This window comes from Balaenoptera borealis, assembly GCF_965194805.1.
Source record: "Balaenoptera borealis genome assembly, chromosome: 9".
In the NCBI taxonomy this organism is placed as follows: Eukaryota; Metazoa; Chordata; class Mammalia; order Artiodactyla; family Balaenopteridae; genus Balaenoptera; species Balaenoptera borealis.
In genome coordinates, this window is record NC_138873.1 from 8292562 (window position 1) to 8316989 (window position 24428).

The window sequence follows — 24428 nt, forward strand, 5'->3', positions numbered from 1 at the left end:
TAAAATTGACAAACTTGAGCTAGAAAAGTACGTGTATTTCAAGAAAATGAAATCAACGTTCACCTTATAATCTAGAGTCATCTCCCTGAAAATTTGGTTTTCTAGATAAGATAGAGTATAGAATGTAAAGTTGAAGGTCACAGCATAAATAATAAATGCCTGATATGGAAAGCACTTAACTGGCTTAAATAATAGCTGCCTGTGCAGCAGGACTCTTTCTTAACAGGGCTCAGAACTGATACCAGGACGGCAAATCCTGTTGCCCCCCTAAGAGGAGGCACGGTGTCCAGTCAAGCCCTCCCACGTGGTCACCGCTACTGTGGACCCTCCCACAGGGTCTGCACAGCCCAGGACACAGCTGCACCAGCCCCCTAGACCCACACCCTTCTCTCAGAGGGCCCCTTTGCCGCTTATTTCCTCGGTCAGTGTCACTGCTCCCGTTGCCCTGGTGGGATGCAACACACCTTTTCTATATTTTATGCTCTGGGGTAAGTTTGCAGTAAGAACATGAATGAAGCACAGTAAAGGCTGAACAATACCCACAGTGTGTTCGGCTAAATGCCATGCTCCTCAGGATGCCAGATGTAGCAAGAAAAAAACCCAAAAAGAAGCCCAGTGAAATTAGAATTTCAGATAACCAAGTAATTTCTTGGTGTAAGTATGTCCCATGCAATATTTGGAAAATACTTATACTTAAAAAATTATTGTTTATGCAAAATTCATATCTAACAGGGAGTCATGCATTTTATCTGGCAACCCTACATGCTCTGGAAAGGGAAAAATCCAGGAGAAGCCTTACAAGGTGAGCTGGTATTGGGTGGGGGCAGGGGGGCTACATCTCCCTACAAAGAATTTATTTTTTATTGGGGTAGAGTTGTTCTACAACGTTGTGTTAGTTTCTACTGTGCATCGCAGTGAAGCAGAGTTCCCTGGGCTCTACAGCAGCTTCTCATTAGTTATCTATTTTATACACATTAGTGTATAGATGTCAATCCCAATCTCCCGGTTCACCCCACCACCCCACCCCTCTTGGTGTCCATACATCTGTTCTCTACATCTGTGTCTCTATTTCTGCCCTGCAAACCGGTTCATCTGTACCATTTTTCTAGGTTCCACATATATGCGTTAATATGCGTTATTTGTTTTTCTCTTTCTGACTTAACTTCACTCGGTATGACAGTCTGTAGGTCCATCCACGTCTCTACAAATGACCCAATTTCATTCCTTTTTATGGCTGAGTAATATTCCATTGTATATATGTATACCACATCTTCTTTATCCATTCGTCTTTCGATGGACATTTAGGTTGCTTCCCTGACCTGGCTGTTTCTACAAAGAATTTTTACTGATGGGACTATGTTCAGCCTCCCAGGAACAAGCAGGACCAGAGGTGAGATTGTGGATTCAGTGTCTCAGAAGCAGTGGAAGGAGCGACACAGGCTTCTTCTGTGCAAGGTGGTTTGCCATGTGCAACCTTGACTTTGGACCAGAATCCCACCTACGTGAGAGTTCAGCACTTCTGTCTATCTACCTGTCCTGAAGAACTATCTAATATTTCCAAGGTACTTTAATTCGTCACAAATCCTCTACACTGGCAACGTGCTGGCCATGAGGAGAATTTCTTTGACTTTGAGTGACCAGGATTGAGCTATGATAAAGTGATATTCATAAAAGCACACTTATGTGTTCATGTGTATACTTTTATATACTGTCTTTTATGCTTACTCTGGCTAAGACCTGTGTAATAGTAATATCAGACGATTGTAATACCTCTTAAGAAATGGAGACAGCATCCCTAAAAATTGAGTTTGATCATATAATATGTTGTGGTTCAGTGTCCCATGATGACTGTAGTTAGAACTCCAAGTTTTGCTCTATTATGCAGACAGTAAAAGACGTCTGGCTTATGTGGGAGCAGGAAGCGGGGAGAAGAAGGGAGAAAAGAAAAAAAAGGAAGAGAGATAGGACACAACAAAAAGAGACAAAGAGAAATAGGGCAAAGGATGCCCAATACCTAATTTCTCATTAGGCTTAATGAACTTTTCTTTAACAATTAAGCTTTTAGTCTTTTTAGACTTGGAAAATCTTTGAAAAAAATAAAATCATCTTAGGAACACAAGTAAAAGCACCATGGAATTCAAATGGCCAAGCCAGAGTGGTTTTTTTTGTTTTTTTGTTTTTTTGTTTTTTTGGCTGCGTTGGGTCTTCGTTTCTGTGCGAGGGCTTTCTCTAGTTGCGGCAAGCGGGGGCCACTCTTCATCGCGGTGCGTGGGCCTCTCACTATCGCGGCCTCTCTTGTTGCGGAGCACAGGCTCCAGACGCGCAGGCTCAGTAGTTGTGGCTCACGGGCCCAGTCGCTCCGCGGCATGTGGGATCTTCCCGGACCAGGGCTCGAACCCGTGTCCCCTGCATTGGCAGGCAGATTCTCAACCACTGCGCCACCAGGGAAGCCCCAGAGTGTTTTTGATACAGTGATTCTCTCTCTATAGTTGGTATATCTTCCATATGTAAATACACGTAAGTAAATATATTTATCTATAATTAAATATAATGAATTAGGTTTTGCCCCCAAAGGGTTTAAGGATAGTCTATCAGTATTTTTTGTGATATATATTTGTGCCTCCTTGGAGGTGATTGTAGAAATAGGAATAGATCCTGAAGCAACGGGGTTTGTTTTCTGATTGTTTCCTTACCCAGCGCACTCTGATTGGTAGAGCAAATATCCCTGCCCTCGTGGGGCTGATGCTCGCTCTCCCCACGCCACCCGTGCTCTCGTGCATCAGCTGCACCTCACGATAAGCATCAGAAATTCATTTCCCTTTTGGTTTGATTCTGTGCAGGACTGGCCTTGTGGAATGTGGTCTGTGCCATCACCCAGGCCCCTGCTCAGAAGGGCCTCATGCTTAGATTAATGCCCCGCTCTCTCCAGCCTGGAATTCTTCACACTTTCTGTATAAGGCCCTCCCCTATTTTTTTTTTTTTGCACTGGATCCAGTAGCCAGTTCCAAATTTAATCACTCCACCCTTGTGCTTCCAGGATCTCGCCGTTTTTTCTTCCTCATCACATCGGAGGATGTAACTAAAGAATGTGGTACTCTGCCTTCTGTCCTGACCACTCTTCTGTGCATTAAATCTCAGTTTTTATAACCTTTGAGACCTGGATAGCACTTCACAGCCAAGAACTTTCCAACCATCAGACTTCATTGTGGTTTGGCTGACTGTGGGCATATTTTACTTCATTACTCCAGTTGGTAGAGAATAGGAAGAAAAACAGGATGCCCAGGTTAGGGATGAAGGCGGCAGGAGAAATCAGATTTTCCTAACTCTGGTCTCCAGTCCAGCAAGCCAGACAACCAGGAAGCAGTCAGGAGCCGCCGATGTGAAAATGCTGGTCGCTGGGTGCTCAGACCTCTGCAGACGGGTAGTTTATCAGTGCTGCAGCCTGGTGAGGCCGTGGAGAGTTCGGTCTGGCTGCCTCTTATTAATTTGTTTTGGATGCTCCTGTAATTTACACTTGCTGCAGATTTGTGTTTTCAATAAATGACTAGAGTAAAACACATCACAGCTTTACTTGGCCAGGGCTGGCTGAAATCCACAGCTGGGGCTGGTATTCTTCAGGGCATGATAATTTTCTACCTTTAAGATACTCATCAAATCTCTAGAGGTAATGAGGGTTTCCCTTACTTGTGGGATTTAATCCATCCTACCTTGTTGTCAAGCTTTCTTCACCTCAATCTGTTTTCTTGTTTGTTTGTATTATATCTGTGTGTGTGTCTGTGTGATATACATATATATATATATCTCATATATATAAATCACATATATATATATTACATATTATACATATATATTTTTGGCACAAAAGAGGTCTCAAAAATGTTTGTTGGATTTGAATCTATATTTTGATTAATCAGAAACACTGTTCTCTGAAAAGTTTAGAAAAGACCCTGGCTATCTGTCTCCTGGTTTTCCAATTTGACTTTGTCTTTTGTAGGTCCACTGAACAGGAATCATTCCCCTCCCTCAGCAATGGTTTTGTGGAGTTGTATTTTCCGAGTGGCGAAAAGCTTTCAGCTCTAAAGTTAGTAATCAGATTAAACTCAGGTGAAATGCCGCAACAGGATATCAGAAAGATCTATTTTCTATTTTGCAGTCTGTAATACCCATTTTAGGTAAATCACAAGTATTCTTATAATAAAGGCTATTCCCCTAACAAAATTAGAGACGGCGTGATCTTCCCTTTTTTAAAAAAACAAAACCCACAGCTTTCTCATAGAGAGAAAAAAAGTTTAGTACCCGTGATCACAACAGCCATTTAAATATAGCCCTAAACGTACCCCCTTTCCCTTTTTAGAGCTCTAGACTTTCCCTCTTCATTCTCAAACATTGAAAGCAGTTCATAGATTTTCAGGAACGATGGCACATTTTCAAACATTCCCTGGAAAGGGTGTAACCCTGCATTTCTCATTTATCTACTCCCCTTACATCAGCCTGACACTTGCCACCCCAGACATTTTTTACTGCGGTTCATTCAAGGGTGAACCAGAGAGAATTGCCTTCTTACCCAGAGGGGAAAGCTGTGAGCATCAAGGAGCAAGCAAGGTGTCCTCAAGGAAGCAAGCTTGACAAATAAGACACGGCTCCGTTATTTCTCTCCCTTCTCCAAAGCTGTTTTGTTTCTAATCCATTTTTTCCATACGTTCTGACTCCTTCGGAAAAGTCTTGCTATTTCCTAAGAAAAGACTCAGAGTGGAGCAAGCTATCCAAGCCCACTGCTCAGTGTGTGCAGGCCAACATGTGGGAGGCCACTGGTTTACAGAAATGGGATACACTCTGGGCTTGCCCTTCGTCAAGTCCCGTATCCCCACGGCTACTTCGCTAGTGTTGAGACTTGCAGGCATCTAAGGAAATACTTTTTGGAAGCCATTTATTCTCTGGGCTTCTTGACTGCTAGGATGATGTCGCCCACCGTCCTCTTGTTTTATTCCAGATGTATAACATTAACACAGACTTTGGCGGTCATTGCGTGTCTTTTCACAGTCCTCAAAATGGCCTGCACTTCCAAAGATGGAGCTGGCACCATTTCCAGCACTGACACAATCGGAGGTCCAGTGCATATGGGGGTGGGAGTGTGGATAGGGTAGGTCCACTTCCATTCACTGGGGACCCCAATAACATTATAGACCCAAGAATATGTCTAGTTCTCAAGTTAGCAGCTTATTTAGCACTTCTTAGGGATCAATGAGAAGAGCTTCGGACTGCTTTCACCAAGTTATGGAAGTTATGGACTAAATGCACTTACAGGGTTGCTCAATTGCAGAGATGCTTGCACAGGTATAGTGACTCTAACTACCAGCGTCTCCATTATGTCCTACCTCAGTCACCCCACGTGAAAATAGTGTGCTCGGGAAGCAAGCATAGCTTCGATACAAATCCCCTAGACCCTTCTTCTAGCCAGATGGTCGACCCCCCTATCCGTGTTATTTCTTATACTGAGGTGCACATATGCTGGGAGTGAAAACCGTGTGGTCTCGAGAAGGCAGTGTATTAGTTATCTGTTGCTGCCTAACAAATGACCCCAAAACTTAGTGGCCTAAACGATTATCCTTTATTATTTAGGACTGTTTCTGTGCATCAGGAATTCAGTTAGGGCACAGCAGGGGTGGCCTGTCTCTGCTCTGTGCCTCCTGGGGTCTCAGATGGAAAACTCAAAGGTTGGGGGTTGAAATCATCCGAAGGCTCACGAATCTCATATCTGGTCATTGATGCTGGCTATTAGCTGGGGGCCCAGCTGGGGCTGTGGGCCAGGACACCCCCATGTGACTCTCACCCCCATGTGGCCTGGGTGACCAGCTGCTAAGTGTGACCACCTCAAGATAGAGAGAGAGCCAGGCAGAGCTGTATGCCTTTACGCCTGGCCTTGGCAGGCTTGTGGCACCCTTCCCACTGTGTTCTACCGGCCAAGGCGGTCACCAAGGTCTGCCCTGGTTCGAGGGGAGGGAACATGGACCTCCCGCCCCACCCTGCTTTGCAGATGTGTCGATCGTACTGCCTGAGTGTGTGGGATGGGATGTGTATTGGTTCAGCCACCTTTGAGGAATTCAATCTGCTGTGGGGACCTCCATGTACACTGGCTCTCCAGTGGAAGTGGGGGGGTTCATTATCAACATTAAATAGCAAAGGCACCTCCTGAATAAATCCTACTGGAACTCTGCGGGACCTACAGGGACTCCAGGCCTCCTGTGGGAAACAGAGGTCAGAAAGCCCAACAGTTCAGTGAAAGCCCTAGAAGACCTGGCCAACTGGAAACAGCTGATCGCCCGACTCTTTCCCCAGTTACGCTTCTGGATAAACGTCTGGAGAGCACCAGGCTCAGCTAGTGAAGAGCCAGCTAAAGCAACACTGTAAAAACAGTGCCCTACATTGGACTGTGCTTGATGTTTTTGTAAGTCCTATCCAATCCGATTCACCAGAGAGCAAGCCGGTTGAGGTGTGGATGGTCTTTCACAGAGATTCCGTGGTTAAACAAGAAAGACACTTCTCTGTCCAAGGATTTTACCTTCTAGTTGGAGGAGACGGACAACAAACAAAACAGAATAAACAAAGTGACAAATGAGTGAGAAAATGCTAGCGAGGGATGGACATTTTGGTAACACTGGCCCAGCGTGATGCGGGGGGTGCACACAGTATCACACCTAGCACAAGCCTCTAAGAATTGTCACAGCATCCGTGGGTTCCCACCTCTTAATTCTCTCCCCTCCCTTCCTTAGCCCGGTGTTCTAGACATTATGAAAAGGAAACCGATGAAAAGACGAGTAAGAGCTTCTGGCTGTTGAAAATATTTTCACAGTATTTTTGAGTTTCTCAGGTAACGCTGCCTATGAATGTTGTTGTCTTCACCTGGAAGAAGGTAAACTGCAACTCCTTGGGAACCTTGTTGAAAGTCTAGGCGTGAGGCTCCGCCCTCCCCTGGGCTACCTTCTTCTTTCTTTTCACCTTGACTGATGAGGTGACCCCTCAGGGGGTCTCACCTCTTCATCTCCCACCAAAACCCCCAACCACATTATCTATAAAAGACAGCAAGGAAAACACTAGATGCTCACAGTTTACTATGCTTATCATTCTTTTTAGGTGGTGGGATTGCGATTTCTAATTTTCGATAAATTTTATTCATTCCAACTTTCTTCTTAGTGTTTTCTGCACTCTCCAAGTTTTCTTCAATGAGTGGGCATTACTTTGTACTCAAGAAAAGAATACACATTTTTTTTTTAAAGCAAATATTGTTATTCCTCAGCTTAAAACCCTTCATTGGCCCTTCATTGACTCTCCATTGCCTGAAGCAGAAAATCCAGACCCTCTGGCTTGGTCCCTTCCCCTCCAGGACCTGGCCCTTCCTGATCTACCTTCTCACTTCGTCCCTCCTCAAGCTCATTCCCACCCACACCCCACTCCCTGCCCCAACACCACACCTGCCCAGACATCCTGGGACCTGCCAGGGCCCTGCCACCCCCTCGCCCTCTGGTGGAATCTCCACTTCCTCCCTGCCAGCCCCCTGCACCCCTCCTGGCACACTCTATGCTCTCTTAGGAGGCATTTCAAGCTCACCTCTGCTGACTCTCCCTCTTCCTCTGAGCCTCCTCTCTCACCCAATCTTTTTCTTTCCTTTTTTTAAAAAATTTAAGTATAGTTGATTTGTAATGTTGTGTTAGTTTCCGGTGTACGGCAAAATGATTCAGTTCTCTCTCTCTCTCTCTGTATATATATATATATATATATATATATATTTATATATATATATATTCTTTTCCAGATGCTCTTCCATTATAGGTTATGACAGGATATTGAGTATAGTTCCCTGTGCTATACAGTAGGTTCTTGTTGGTTATCTATTTTATATATAGCAGTGTGTATCTGTTAATCCCAAACTCCTAATTTATGCCCCCCTTTCCCCTTTGGTAACCATAAATTTGTTTTCTATGTCTGTGAGTCTGTTTCTGTTTTGCAAATAAGTTCATTTTATCATTTTTTTTAGATTCATCATATAAGTGATATCATATGATAGTTGGTGTGAGGTGATACCTCATTGTGGTTCTGATTTGCATTTCTCTAATAATTAGCAATGTTGAGTATCTTTTCATGTGCCTGTTGGCCATCTGTATGTCTTCTTTGGAAAAATGTCTATTTAGCTCTTCTGCCTGTTTTTTAATTGGGTTGTTTGGTTTTTTTTTATATTGAGCTGCATGAGCTGTTTTGTATATTTTGGAAATTAATTCCTTGTCAGTTGCATCGTTTGCAAATATTTTCTTCCATTCTGCAGCCACATGTAAAAGAATTAAATTAGAACATTCTCTAACACCATGTACCAAAAAAAACAAAAAAACAAAAAAACCCTCAAAATGGATTAAAGCTGTTTTGTTTCTAATCCATTTTTCCATACGTTTTGACTCCTTCGGAAAAGTCTTGCCACTTGACCAGACACTATAAAACTCTTAGAGGAAAACATAGGCAGAACACTCTTTGACATAAATTGCAGCAATATTTTTTTGGGTCCATCTCCTAGAGTAATGGAAATAAAAGCAAAATCAAACAAATGGGACCTAATTAAACTTAAAAGCTTTTGCACAGCAAAGGAAATGGCCCAGCCTCTTTCTATAGCAATCTGCATGACGTCATGCAGTCTTTCAGGGCTGTTTCCTCACTAGACTGGAAGCATCCTGATGGCAGGCTCAGTGACTTTATTACTTACGTAGTTTTTTCTCTCTTTTTGACTTTGTGGAGTTCTTTGTGCCTAGCACAGTGTCAAACACACAGCAAGTGACCCATACAATTACTCACTGAATGTCTGCCTGAGTTTCAAGATGCCTACACAGCAATTATAGATCACTAGAGTCTTTTTTCTTTTTCCAATAAAGGCCGCTTGGGAATAAAACCACCAAGAGTCCTACATGCAAAGGAACATCCTAAACACAAATGGCCCTCTTGTGCTGTTGGCTGAGCAAGGTTACCCCACTCTACCCGTGCTGCCCTGTGCTCTTGCAGGGGCCCCTTGCCTGGCTCCTCAACAGCCCAGAGAGCTGGGACTTCTAGACTGTTCTTTTCACATGTTTCCCCAGAAAGTTCCCTGAGGACTCTCTGACTGGTATACCATAGGTGCTTGTTTAATGCTCATGGCAGGATGAATTTCACACTTAGGTGCTCCATGTGCCAGGAAGTGTCCCGTCAATATCAATAGAGGCATTAAAGATGGATGCGCAAGGCGCCCCTCGGAGAGTTGTGCGGTTTGCTTCCCGCACTGGGGCATGCGATCGGTGGGGTGAGGGGGGCTTCCACCCCATGCCAGCTCCTCCAGGCCCCCGGCCAGCCGCGGGGCTGCCCGCGTGGATCTGGGGCCTTCCGCTTCACGCCAGCAGAAAGTAAGCAAAGTAAGCCAAGCGTTTGAGAAGCGCCTGCCTTTCTTCCTTCCCACGTTAAACTCCAGATTCTCGGTTACTTTTGAGTTCTCCTTCTCTGTCGTTTCTCCAGAGCTTTGCCAGTCCTGAGACTGAAGCGTCGCAGAGCGTCACCCTTTAAGAATGTGAACTGATTCTGTCCCAACACAGCTTTGCTTAATAACATACTCTGCAAATTCAGCGAGCTCATTTGGGTAAAACACAGTTTTTCCTTTTCATGTGTTTGCTGCTTTCTCCAAACAGACTCTCGGAAAGACTGCAACCTCAGCAATTCAACAATTTGGAACTGAAAATTCTAGAGTCTGGAATTTCGTGTCTCTTCTGATTGAAAAAATAAAAAATTTCTTTGAAGTGTATGAATTTGTGCTTGGCAGTGCTTTCAGCTGGCATCGTTTCATTCTCACAGGCCAAGCTAAAGTGGGAAATATTATTCCTCCACCCTTCCCCACCAAGATTCTCTGCCTTCTAGACCTTCCACACAACTGGGACAAGAGTCCTCCCTAAAACGGATTGTGGGTCCCCTTCCAGCACGCTGACCACAGAGAAGAATCCCCCGACCGCCTCCTCTTCATCTTCCTAACTACCCTCTCACCATCCAAAGTGACACACGCTGCGGAACACAGCTCCTTCTGAAGTATCGGAGGATGGATGATGGGGCAGCGTCCATCAGTCAAGTCTCCTCTGTCCTGGGCAGCGCAAGCGTGGGGCAGGAGGTGTGTGACATTTCAGAGGAGGGGACAGTTCCACCCAACCGGGAGACGCGTGTGCCTTGCTCCGCCCACGGACTCTGCCTTCCTGTCATGGCGGTGATGACAATGGCCAGTTGACATGTCATCTCTGCATTGAACTGGGTGCACAAACACCACTAGACTCCTTTACTGCATCCCAGAACAGCAGAAGAAAGTACCACTTGGAGTTTGGGAGAAGTAAGGGTCCACCAAGTATGTTAAAGGGCTGCTTTATCCTAATGAAAACAAACGACAGCACCTGCCATCCAAGAAAATAGCACGGCTGGGCCTCCTAAGCATCCTCATCACCCCGTACTCTGGGGATCGTTCGAGAGTGCCTGGTGGGGACTAAACTACTGCATTATTTTGAAGCTGAAAAGACAGAAACTTTAGGAGCCAAAAAGGTTGTTTGCTTTTTGAGGTAGAGATCAGAATATCTCTATTAGAGACATTTGGTCACAGAAAGACTGCCTACCCATTGCCCAGAGGAAACCCTGAATGCAGCAACGTAACCCAAACAAAGATGCTCCAGGCTGAGATGCTGTGTTCAACAATATCATCTGAGCACATCACTGGCGCCGTTGCCCCCATAGCTGGGCTGTCTTATGCCCGAGCATTATTGTTCTTAGGGGTGTGTGTGCCCAAGCACTTGCTCCCAAGAACTTGGGAGCTAAAGACAAAGGCAGTGGGAACATCTGGCTGATCTTCTCTTCCCCTGACCCTGGACGGAAAAGTACGGGAAGGATGGGAACGGTGTGGCTCACACCCTGGGCTGGAGGTTTATGTCTTCTGCATGGTGTTTTCTAAGACTGAATAAGTAGCACTGCAGGAATGGGTGGTGGATGATTCTGGACTTTCTTGCTCTGGAGTGTTTGATGGACCGTGAATGTCCTGTTGAGACCATGGAGCCGGACCACACACTTTAGGTGGGAAGGGACTTTGCACTGGAAGGGAATGGGTGTGCCCAACCCGGTCATCAGAGGAAAGGTGAATCCTGGGGTTGGACATCTGGGGAAAGAAGGCTGTGAGCGAAGGAGAGTTGCGGCAGTTCTGGCGTTGGGTGGGATCCAGGGCCTGCCGCGTGGCTGTGGGCTGGGATCCAGGTGGGGGCTGTCTGGTAGGGCACCCCTGGGGTCACGCTGGGGCCTGTGTCTGGACCCTGAGAGCACACCCTCCAGGAGCAGCTGTGGGCCACTCTCTGAGCTGTGCTTTCCTAATCCCAAGGGCTCTTGGTAAAGTGTCACCGTGGACAGACTCCTGTCTCACTCTTGCTGTGGGGAGCGTGAGCATTAGTGTGGTCTCCCTGGGGCCACCAGCAACCAAGGCAGCAGTGGGAGCCAGGGAAGAAGCCAGGGGGCCTTAGCAACTCATTCTGGTGGTGGGATGTAGAAGGCAGCTTCAAAAATGGCCCACGATGACCCTGGCACTTACACTCTTATGCAATCCATCCCCTTGACTGACTTGCTTCTAACCGAGAGAAGAGAACAAAGGTGACGGCGAGTCTCCTCTCTGAGCAGGTTATATAAGGTTGTGATTCTGTCTTGCTAGCAGACTCTATTGCATTCTTGACTTGCCCTCAAGAAGCCATGTTGGAGAGGCCCATGTGGCAGGAACTGAGGTGGCCTCTGTCAGCACAACAGTCAGCAGGGCACTGAACCCTGCCAGCAACCACTTGACCTTGAGTATGAATCCTTCCCCAGTGGAGCCTTCAAATGAGACCCCAGCCCTGGCTGACAACTTGATTGCAGCCTGTGGGAGACCCTGAGGTAGAGGACCCAATTAAACCATGCTTAGATTCCTGACTCACAGAACCTGTGACATAATAAATGTGTGTTTTTTAAACTGCTAGTCTGTGATTATTTGTTATGCAAGAACAGATAAACCAATATAGGTAGTGCCCAAAAAATATCTGGGAAGATGTAATTGGGAGATACTACTACTGGCAGTTAGGGCACCAGGGAATAACTACAGTGAAAATATGCTATTAAAAGGAAGACAAATTTATTTTATAGTCACAGGTTGATGAGCTTAGAAGAGACTGGTTATTGGAGAAGTTGCCTGTGAAGTATTTATCTGCTAAAACTACGCTTCTCACCCTTTGCTCAGAACCCACCTCTACCCTCATTGTCATCCCATTACCTGGACCCTGCCTCCCTGCCTTCCTTGTTGGGTCAGTGACTCCGCTGGACCATGGGCCTGTCTTTGATTTTAGTTTGTCCAAATGCAGTTGACTTCCACTGGCTCTTTACATTGCATCTGGTGATCAAGGGCTGCTCCCCATCCCCTGCAACCACCCCGTGCTCAGTTCTGGGTTTGGGGACATCATATCCCAAGTGGAACCAGAACCTCAGAGCCCTCATATGTCTACAAGGGCGATTAGACATGGTACGCAACTGTTCAAGAAAGGCTTATAGCAATTAATGTATAATCAGTTCAAAATGAGTTAGTAACAGGAGCAAAGAACAAGATTTGAGGGAATATCATACAACTTCTAAATCTGAAGTCTTTGGAGGACAGCCATGCCTCACACAGGATCACTGTTTCAAAAGGAATTCGGGGTAGAACATGGGACAAAATCCAGGCCAACCCATGCTGGCTACGTCACTTTGGCCTGTGGTCCTTTTACCAGGTGTGATCTTTTGGTATCTGTTCATGACTGGTGGCAATTCCAGATGAGACCCATCACCATGAGAGTCTGGAGAAAGCTCAGGGGAAGTTTGTCATCCAGGAAGTTGCTACCTCCTGTCACTCCATACTTCTCAGCTTTACTCTGTCTCATGAAGACCGAGACCTAATTTCTCAATACGTTTCACTTGGTTGGAATGCAGCTGAAGTGGAGAATTTGGATATTTCAAAGTTTGAAGTTGGAATTATCTCATCTTAATTCTTTATCAGCCTTTTTAGCTTAACTTCTCAGATATGGTACCTGATGGACACTCCCTTCTAAGTTGCCTTCTTGATGTTGCAAGTTCTGACATAGCTACAAGGTTTGATGAAACACCGAAACACCTTTCGGCAATGAACATAATGCTGTGTTTAGGAAATTACCCACATTTTTTTTGTTGTCAAAAATATTTTTTCTGCTTAATTTGCTTTATAACAAAGTGTTTGGATTAAGTTTATTTTAAATATAAACTGTTTGGAAGGTTTTCTTTACTACACCAGTCATTTGTACCTCCTCATTCTGAAAAACCATAAAAATACATCACTACCTGGAAATGAAGAACGATGAAAGGATGCACATGTGTGACCACGTTCTCAGGCTTGGCCATTACACAGAGGTTCCTAGACAAAGCTTAAATCAGACAATGAGGCCTGCAGCACGCATAATCTCCTGAAAGTTTTTGCATATCGTGTTTTTGGTCTTGGGAAGCTGGTTGGTTTCTAGACAAGGAGGGAAGTGAGCTGGGTGAACCTAGGGATTAACAAAACTGGGTCCTCCAGGGCGCTGGTGATGTCATAGCTCCAGACTTAGTGTTGGGCCAGATAACTCCCAACCCTTCTATCCTGATAAACTTAGTTGCCAATGTCCTCATCCCACCGTTGGAAAGGGTGAGTCAGCGAAATTCTGTGGAGTAGGGTCTAGAGTGTGGGTGTGCTCATCTGAGGCAACAGGAAAGTTCAGACACAGGGAAAAAGCAAAACTGGACTGCCTGTGCTCAACTTCCTTTCCTTGGCAGTGGGTCTCCAGGGATCTGGCCTTGGCCTGGGTTCTGGGAGCTAGCCAAGCATGGAGGAGGGACGTGGCTGCCGACCCAGAGCCCAGAATCAACGTTCAAAATCAAACAGGCAGAGAAAGAAGAATAGGAAGGGCCTGGGAACAAAGATTGCAGCATGAGCAAGGCCAAGGGCACAGAGAAGGAGCAGAGGGCAGAGACTGGGAGATTCTGTGAGGTGCAGGGACCTCTGTGGGGCCCTATGGTCTTGTTTCTGGGTGGAGAGGGAGCAGGAAGGCAGACTAAGCACAGCAAAACCAGGGTTCCCAAGCCAGGAATGGAGTCTGAAGAGTTGCCAAGACGGAAGAGAGGCCAGAAGCTGATGTCAGAGCCACAGTCTAGAGTTAGCAAGACAAGACCAAGTTCAAATGAGGACCAGTAGCAAGTGAGATGGGCTGGGGAGAGGGAAAGCTTTGGTCTTGACAGGAAGCCCGTTTCCGTTTCTGTCTGCATGAGCAAATCAAACAGTACATGATGTATGAGTGGGTCAAGTATGTATTGACAGGGCCTGGGCTGGAAGGGATACTTTGTGCTTAACATGGTTGCTCCTTGCACAACCAGCGATGGAATAGAGCATCAGTGGCTCAGGACAACTTCATCCTCATGGTGGGTAGAAGAGACACAAATCGTAAGGCCCTGAGACCCTGAGTCTATTGCTTCCCATTCATTCATGGGGAACAGCATCTACCTATGGGAATGAGCCATCTTTGAGGGCTACAAGGCAGAGGCTGGATTTCATTATCTGGCCTGGAGCTCCAGGGGCCAGGCTGAGGTCTTGCAAGGGGCGGGGGAGGCAGGTTCTGAATTAGGACATTCAGTGGACATGTTCTGGAAGCCTGTTCAGTGCTTGAAATCCAGGCTGAACCCTGGGGATGCTCTTGCTGCTGGAAGAAAACCTGCTGAGGAGGGAGGTTGCAGACCTATAGGCTAGAGGATTCATTTTTCTTTGCTGAATTTTAGCCATTTTCAAATTTTCCTGCTTCAGTTATTGTGTCATTAGGATTTTTTTTTTTTTTTTACCTTATTTTTTTCCTCCTCCGCCAGTAGGAAAATGTGTGTCTCACATTTCTCTTGAATGTCATCTCCACTTTCACCCAAGGGCAGGGGCGGATCTCGTTTCGTGGGGCCTGAAGCTTACACAATTTGGGAGTTGTCCTCTTTAAGAAAAAGAATATAAAAATTTTAACATGAAATTAGGTACATAGTGAAAATATTAATTTGGAATGAGAAGATAAGCCACAGTATGTTACAAATTTTAAAAAGCTGTCAAATAAAAAGCTGTCTAGACCTAGAAAAATATCATACTATTTTTATTAATTAGCTGCCTGACTGTAATACCCTTTTCCTACTTTTTTGGCTGCATATTCTTTTTTTTTTTTTTTTGGAGGTCATTCATTCGGTAGACATTTATTGAATGCTTACTGTGTGCCAGGCCTTGCTCTAGGCCTCTGAGGACACATCCATGAACAAAACAGCTTCTCTGTATCGTTCCAATTTTAGTATATGTGCTGCCGAAGGGAGCACTTGACACTTGGCTGCATACCCTGATCACCTCTTCATATAGCAACAATTTTATGCTATTTTTTTGTAGAGAAAATGAAAAGCTACTTCAATCTTCTTTTGAGCTTGGTTGTTTTACCATCTGATAGTTTAGAAAAGTTTCCTTTAGCTTCTCAACTCATTTTTGATGATGTCGTGTAAAGTTTTTGGATCATTATCAAACTTGGGAAAATCTCTATCAATCTTCCTTTCCCTAGGGACTGTTATGGACACACTCAACTTTTTGGATTCCTGCTGCAAGTTCATGCCCTCTGAACACAAGAGTTCTTTTTTTTTTTCTCCTTACTTTTATTTTTTTAACATCTTTATTGGAGTATAATTGCTTTACAATGTTGTGTTAGTTGCTGCTGTATAACAAAGTGAATCAGTTATGTGTATACATCTATCCCCATATCCCCTCCCTCTTGAGCCTCCCTCCCACCCCTCTAGGTGGTCACAAAACACTGAGCTGATCTCCCTGTGCTATGCAGCTGCTTCCCACTAGCTATCTATTTTACATTTGGTAGTGTATATATGTCAGTGCTACTCTCTCACTTCGTCCCAGCTTACCCTTCCCCCTCCCCGTATCCTCAAGTCCATTCTCTACGTCTGCGTCTTTATCGCTGAACACAGGAGCTCTGATCAATTCTATTCTGCACTGTTCCCAACAAAGAAGAACAAAGCTGCACAACGTATTTACAATTCCACACACTGCGTTATGCAGTATAATCCTGGTAAGAGAGAATTTTAATTCTGAGTAGGCATCAAGGAGAACTAAATCCTCTGCTTCCAATTCTCGTTCCTGATGCTGGAGGAACTTCTGTGGGGTAACTTCTGATTCTGTACATTTGAACCTTGTTTCTCCTCCACTGCTCACAAGCATCCAGGGTCAGGCACTGGAGCTCACATTCATGTTGCAATAATTCCTGAGTCTTTGTACATCTGTGTCTGACCTGGGGGACTCAGCAGGGGGGAGGCAGGAGAATTCCTGGAAGCTGCTCCTACATCAGCTGGCAATGATGTAATTGTGCGTGGAAACGGCTGTGAGATATATTTATATACGTGTGTGTGTGTGAGAGAGAGAAATGATACACATGTATGTATCACACTAAGCTCAACTCAACTTCTCTTTAGACAGATCACCCACAGGCCCGCTGAATTTCCAGTTCCACGTGATATGGGGGGAGATATGACAAAGGGGGTAGCTGAAGGGCAGAGAGACAACGGTCTTGGCCATGAGCAGCCAAAATATCCTACTTGTGTGCACTTTACCAAAAACACGTGATCTTGTGACCGTGTTGCTGAGGTCCATGCAAGGTTTTGGAAGGAACTTAGTAAATGCAGAGCCCAAGATCAATGTGCTGGTAACTGGAAAGACAAATCTTTTCTCAAGCGTACTCAGCAGTCGCGTTTTCAAGTTCCTAGATTACCTTTTCATTCCTAGAGAGAGCCGTTTTTAATTTTCTCTTTTTTTGCCCATTTTCTTATTTTTCTCCAGGTTTTCCTGGTAGGTACTTTGGCTGGCTTCCCACATGGTGATGTAAAGTACTTAGGATTTTTGATTGATGTTTATTGTTGTTACTTGAAAACTGCAAAGTTTTCAAATTCAAAAGTTGATTGTGTTGGCGCAGTACCGAAACGCAGGCAGCGAGCCGCCAGGTTGCTCAGGAGGCCACGCAGGTCGGAGTGTTCTGCACCTCCTGCACCGTTCGGGCCACGCGGCCGGTGTCTCTGCCTGGGTATCAGCTCCTCCTCTCACGGACTCAGGACAGTGAGGGAAGTGACTGTGCCGTGGGGCTCAGAAATGTAAGGTTAACACTTCAGTGGTTACATTGTAAATCACTAGATTGAAAAAAAAAACCGTCTGAAGAATTTAAACCTCCAGGAGTTCTGAAATGTTGTAGTGTATATGTTACTATTAAAATAGGATGTTGGCAAGCGTATGGCTGTGTAAGTCCACCTGTTCTCACCGGGATCCGATGACCCAGGGTGCAGGGGGTGCAGAACACTCCAATCTGCGTGGACTCCTGAGCAACCTGGGTTCACCGCCAGCCACACACAGCCTGGGGGCACCTGGCCGCTCACAGACCAGGACACGAAGTCACTTCCTCCACTGATGCACCTAAACCCCGGCCCTGAGGAGCGCGGAAGCTGCCCCAGGTCCTGTGGCTCCAGGTAAAACTCATTTAAAAATTAAGTTCCGGGCTTCCCTGGTGGCGCAGTGGTTGAGAATCTGCCTGCCAATGCAGGGGACACGGGTTCGAGCCCTGTCCTGGGAGGATCCCACATGCCGCGGAGCAACTAAGCCCGTGAGCCACAACTACTGAGCCTGCGCGTCTGGAGCCTGTGCTCCGCAACAGGAGAGGCCGCGACAGTGAGAGGCCCGCGCACCGCGATGAAGAGTGGCCCCCGCTTGCCGCAACTAAAGAAAGCCCTCGCACAGAAACGAAGACCCAACACAGGCATAAATCAATCAATCAATCAATCCAGTATTTCAGTTTCAACTTTTCAAAAAACATGTTAAAAACTATTCAGCTTTATTAATTAACATATATTAAGTTCACACATCGTCTAAATAAATCCTTTCACAATGCACCGTATGGTCCTAGCTCAAAATACAGATTGCAAGAATTCAGAGGCATTCTTGATATTCTCATATAAATGATCTGAGAATTGTGATTCTTACGGTTTACAAAATAGAGGTTAATTATTTAGTAAACATGGATGTATAATAATTTTATGACCTTTTAGGGAAGGGTTACCTATACTTTTCTATACCTAAGGAGGCAAAAGACCTGTACTCCAAAAACTATAAGACCCTGATGAAAGAAACTGAAGATGACACAAAGAGATGGAAAGAGATACCGTGTTCTTGGATTGGAAGAATCAGTATTGTTAAAATGACCGTACTTTGCAAGACAATCTACAGATACCATGCAATCCCTATCAAATTTCCAATGGCATTTTCCACAGAACTAGAACAAAAAATTTTTAAATGTGTATGGAAACACAAAACAATCTTGAGAAAGAAGAATGGAGCTGGAGGAATAACACACTCTCTGACTTTTTAAAATATTTTCAACACTAACACAAAAAGAACCTTCAGGAACTCCTTTTGTTCCAAGAAATGGATGTTCTGCAGTGTTTGTTCAAATGAGAAGGGTCTTGGGAGGTAAAGTAGCTGGTTGCCCATTTCCCTTCAGGGCAGGACCACAACTCAGACCCCAGAAAAAATATTTCCCATTGAAGAACCTCCAAGTAAGAAGATTCCAGAACACATTCATTCATTTAGTCATTTAACAATCATCTGCCTAGCATATTTGGTGCTACAGATGCGATGCTGGGGATGGGAAGATATGGGAACCGGCCTGGGAAGCCCTCCCAACTGACGTGGGGCAAAGCAGCTAGACGCACAGTCCTTGTGAAGATGGAAAGAGTGAAGAGCATCGCACATACTGGCGGTCTGTGGGCCAGGTCTGGCTCCTGACATATTTTGTTTGGCTTGAACAGTGTTGTGCTAGATTAGTTTTTAAAATTATGGAATAGTTGCCAACCTTTAAAAGTTTGGAAAATTCATGCACACTCATGAACAACTCATTCCCCACACACATTTACAACCAGATGTCCAACGTCTTTTTATAAACTCGGGAGACCTAGAGACAACTGGGCCCACATTTCTGCCTCACTAGGGGCACGTACTTTGGTTCTCTACGGTCCCCCCCCCCCACTGCCCGTGGACGCCCCAGAAGGGCCACCTGTGTTACCAGCCAGACCACTGGCTGGAAGCAGCCACAAATGCAAGCAATATATGTAAGGTACATTTTCTAACAGCTACATTTTTCTAAAAAAGGTGAAAGAAGCAGGTAAAAGTAATTTTAGTAATATATTTTGTTTAACCCAATATATCAAAAATGTGATGCCGGGCTTCCCTGGTGGCGCAGTGGTTGAGGGTCTGCCTGCTAATTCGGGGACGCGGGTTCGAGCCCTGGTCTGGGAGGATCCCACGTGCTGCGGAGCGGCTGGGCCTGTGAGCCACAACTACTGAGCCTGCGCGTCTGGAGCCTGTGCTCCGCGGCGGGAGAGGCTGCGATGGTGAGAGGCCTGCGCACTGCGATGAGGAGTGGCCCCCACTTGCCGCAACTAGGGAAAGCCCTAGCACAGAAATGAAGACCCAACATAGCAATCAATCAATCAACCAATAAATCTTTAAAAAAAAAAATGTGATGCCACCAATATCAAGATTATTGAGATACTTACGTTCCTTATTCACACTAAATCTTCAAAATTCAATGTAATTCTTACAGTGCATCCCATTCAGACTCTCCCCATTTCAGTGCCACAGGTGGGTGCAGACAGGACAGCGGAGGGTTACAGCACGGTACAAGGTGCAGGGCTGGATGGTGGAAGACTGGGCTGGAGAGAGAGGTTGACCCCAGATCATGAGTGGCCTTAAAGGGGATGCTTTTTGTACTTCCTTTTATCAACAATTAGAAGCCACTGGAATTCTGTTTGGGGCCTTCAGTTCAATGCTTTGAAAATCCTTTATGGCGTCTAACGTTTCTCCTCTCACATTTTAAATCCATTTACTCATGGACTTCTGAATGCATATGGAGAACAGCGGAGCAGGAGCTTCTAGAGGTTTCCACACTCTATCCTGTAGAGTGCTGGGGATTCCAAGTCGGGACCTCAGAGGGGTGGGGGATGGCAGCTGGACCTGGGCCCCATCTGGGCACCAATAGGAGGACCTTCCTCAGTTTTACATGCTGTGGGTATGTGCAAGATTTTATTTATAGAAAGAGCTCTACTGCTTTTTGTCTTTTTTTTTTTTTTTACTGCCTGAAAAACCCTTTATGATATTATCTTCCAGAATACATATAATAAAATAGTCTCTTTCATGTTAGCTGTTTAAGCACTGGGTGTGTTTCCCATTCTCTTCATATGTCTTTTATGGATTCTTCATTCGCTTTAAATCCCTTTATATGGGTTAGTCCGATAAAACTGGGTACCAGAAATACTCATATTATGCCAAAAGAGGCCTTTAAAAAATATAGTCGCATATAATGCCTTAAAATCCTAAAGGGGTTATTTAGTTACCATGCATCTTCAAAAATCTCATGTTAATTAGTAATTATGGATCTGATTGTATAATTGTAAGATTTTAAAAGTAACTGTTAGATTTAGAAACTCTGGCCAGGCCATGGATATGCTGCGGAGGTGCAGCCGGCGGCTGGAAGGCCTAAAGCCTGAGTCCCCCGAGAACCCCACCGCAGTTCTGCGGGCCAGACGGGCCCTTGTGGAGCTCGAGTCGAACCCAGAAGAAAAGAGGGAGCCCGGGTCTCCTCGGAGGGTGCGGCCACCCGGCCTGGGGTCTCCCAACCATCAGCCGGAGACAAGCCCGAGACCACCCAGTCTACGGGAGGGGGCAGGCTTGGGGTCCCCCCGAAAGCGGCCAGAGCCGGGCCCAGGGTCCCCCCAGCGTCAGCGAGACCCAGGCCTGGAGTCGCCCCAAAGACAGCCGGAATCGAGTCCTGAATCCCTCCGGCTTCAGCCAAAGCCAAGTAGGGAGTCGCCGAAGTTTTCCCAGGACCAAGAAGAGGCGGACTCGGAGTTGCCCAAGACTAAGGAGGAGCCGCCCGCGGGTTCCCCCCGACATCAGCTGCAGCCGGGCCCGGGGCCACCAGAGCCCTACCCGGGTCCCGAGCCCTCTCAGCCACTACAGGGCTGACACCCCAGAGCCCGGCTCCCCAGGGGATCGGCGTGAGCCCAGCAAGCCCCCGCCGGCCGGGCAGCCGGAGAGAGACGGCCTCGGGCCAGAGAAGCGAGAAGGGTCTTCAGCCCAGGCCCCAGCGTCCAAGAAACCGAAGAAGGAGGAGGAGGTCCCTAAAGTCCCGAAGGGGAAGCCCAGGTCCGGGCGGGGGTGGAAGGACCGCTCAAAGAAGAGCGTCTCCCAGATGGTCCAGGACAAGGCCCTGCGCACATCCTGGCCGCGGAAGATGCAGGACCCGCAGGAGACAGAGCTGGCCGAGGACTTCGCCCGGCACCTGGAGGAGGACAAAGAGCGGCGCCGGCAGGGGAAGCAGCAGCGCCGCGCCGAGAACCCGAAACGCCGCCCGGAGAACGAGCGGAAGGCGGAGATCGTCCAGGCGCCCCGAAACCCCGCCAAGCGCCCCGAAACCCCGCCAAGCCCAGCGAAGCAGCAGCAGCTGCGCTCCGCCGAGAAGCGGGCCGCTGGCCCAGCTGCAGCAGCTCCGAGCTCAGCATGGCCGAGGCCTTCTGTGGCCAACCGCCGTGCCACACACGGCAGCTCTCGGGCCACTGGCCACACGCCTCTGCTGACCCAGGACTCCGGCTCCGTGGCTCCAAAACAGGGGCTCCACTCGAGAGGGGGCTCTGAGCCTCCCAGAGGGCTCACAGGCAGGTCTCTGTGGCGCAGAGACCCAGAGGTAGCCTGGGACCCGGCAGAGACTGGAGGAGGGAGGAGGGTCAGCTCGCTCCTCCCCCTCTCCCCTCCCCTCCCCTCCCCTCCCCTCCCCTCCCCTCCCCTCCCCCTCCCCTCCCCCCTCCTCTCCCCTCCCCACTCCTCTCCCCTCCCCACTCCTCTCCCCTCCAAGTGCCTTCAAACCACGAAGAGTAATTTCTGGTTCCTCAGGGAGCTGGTGACTGGAGGGTGACCCCCCAAAATATGTATGTCCTGTCTCAGAGTCCTGGGTCTAACCCAGGCCAGGAGGCCGGAAGTCAGGAACCCACCTCCCCACACACACACACCTCCCCAAAGGCTATTTTGGGTCCCTCTGCATCCCCCTGACCCTGTCACCCAGGAGACTGAATCCAGCTCCACCCCACTTTTCAACACTTGAGGTTAAAATGGGGAGGTTGCAGGGGGCAGGGTCTATCTAGCTCCCCCTTTCCTGTACCAGACTCTGCAGAAGCCCCAGGGATCTGATTCACTCATGCCATCCAGTCTACAGCAGAAGTATTTATTGAACACCTGCTGTATACAGGCACAATTCTAGGTACCCGGGAATACAGACAAAAGTCCCTGCCCTCCAGAATCTTTCATTCTGATGGAGAAAACATAATAAACAAATAAAATGTAAAAAAAAAAAAAAAAGTAACTGTTAAACTTCATTTTTATTAAATAAATCAGTAACAGATGATCAGAAACAGATTTTCTACAAAGAGGAAATGGAGTATGAAGAATTGGCTTCTAAACCTTCCAACCAAACTGACCAAGCTCACCCACTCCCTCCCCCAAACCCATTTGTAAGTTGATCTCTTAGCAAAAGAAAGAAAAAAGACCTCCCAGTTTTGTGACTTATATGGAATAAAGAACACGTCTCTGCCTCTAGACTGTGGCCATCTCTGACTTTCCTGTGATCTGTGCCTCCTCTCTGTGTGGTGAGAGGGTGAACTCACACGGGAAAGCTCTTCTGGATTGCTGCGGACGGACTGCTTGGGAGAGTTTTTCTGCCTCCGTTGCTGAGTTGTCTGGTCTCCCTTCTTCCTCTTCTCCTCACAGGCTTTCTTTTTATTTTCATGGATAACAGATCATATCTTACCTGCCAATCAACTGCCACATTTCATGATGGTTCCAGACACTCCTCCAGGGCACCAGGCTGTTTGTTTTGGGGAATTCCCTCAATCTGATGAATCTGATGGGTCCAGGCAAAGCCTGTGACAGAAACCCACCCAAACCCAGAAGTGTTGGCAAAGGAATTCCCCAGGGTGTGTTCAGTTGAAGGGCTTCTCTAAACAGAGGCTTCTCCTCTGTATCCCTCACTGTCTTCTGAAAAGGCACAAAGGAAGCCACATGTGACTGTAATTTACAGTGGCTAACAGACAAGGGCTGGGCTGGGGAAGGCATGCTGAGGGACAGGTGTCCCCCTCTGAGGGGGACAGGTGTTTAGACATTCAGCCATTCATTCCACTAAATGCATTAAGGGCCTCTTTAATCCAGGGAGGGATGGGCGCACAAGGCATCGACCAGAAAGCGAATCCAAGGCTGGAGAATTGAGCCTAGAGAGAAATATGGGGAGGACACGAGATGATGCTCCCATGCGTGTCACACCCACAAGCAAGTCCCGGCTAGATTGCTTTGATTCCACCCCTTCGCTCTTGCACAAGAAAGTGTGTCCTAGCTAGATTGCACTGATTCCACCCCTTCGCTCTTGCACAAGAAAGTGTAGAAGAACGCAAAGGAGAGTGCGGCTCTTGTAGGCATACATCTGAATCAGTTCTAATTTACATAAAAAAGTAAATCATTTGCAAATTTTAGTACTTGAATATCAACCTATCACGTTCCTTAGAAATGATCCCAACAAGCTCTGTGTTTCGGCAACAAGTTCAAGGGTAAAGCAGACGCCAAACATCCCAGCAGGAAAAGATGGCACATTAAATGGGGATAGTTAAGGAAATTTTAATACTGTGATTATTTGCAAAAAATATGGGTAAGCTAAAATCATCATGGAACAGTGAAGCACAGTGGGGCCAGATACAGCAAGGAGACTTTATCCCCTTAAGCCTGAAGGGAGAAGGGTAAAAGGCTCACCAGATTCCTGAGGGAGAAAGAGGGTCACCTGGTGGAAGCTGCAGCCTTTGGGGAAGCCACTGACGTCTGTGGCTCAGCTCCCATCTTCTGAGTTCCTGCTTATAAATGCGGCTGTAAGCAGAGGGCAAGGGAAGATGCTGAAGCAGCTCATAGATCCCAGCCCCCCTGGGCACAGAGCAATTTGGATAGTAGTTCAGAGGATTAAAGGGAAAATGTCCAGCACAGGAACCAATTCCAAGAGGAATTGGGTGGGTGGGGGGGCGCGGAAATGGGGGTGTTCGTCAAAGGGTACACACTTCCAGTTATGATATGAATAAGTTCTGGGGATGCACTGTCCAACGTGGTGACTCTAGTTAACAATACTGTATACTCGAAAATTGCTAAGAGAGTAAAAAGTAAATGTTACCACCACCACCATTAAAAAATGATAATTACGCGAGGTGATGGA

At 46.7% G+C, this 24428-nt stretch overlaps 1 pseudogene across 1 annotated transcript; it reads left to right on the forward strand.

Annotated features, from left to right (window-relative positions):
* Positions 1–11202: 11202 nt before the first annotated feature.
* LOC309635192 (coiled-coil domain-containing protein 86 pseudogene) lies at positions 11203–23446 on the forward strand (annotated as a pseudogene). Its single transcript has 2 exons — positions 11203–21875; positions 23390–23446. The product of its transcript is annotated as a coiled-coil domain-containing protein 86 pseudogene (transcript).
* The last annotated feature ends 982 nt before the right edge of the window (positions 23447–24428 follow it).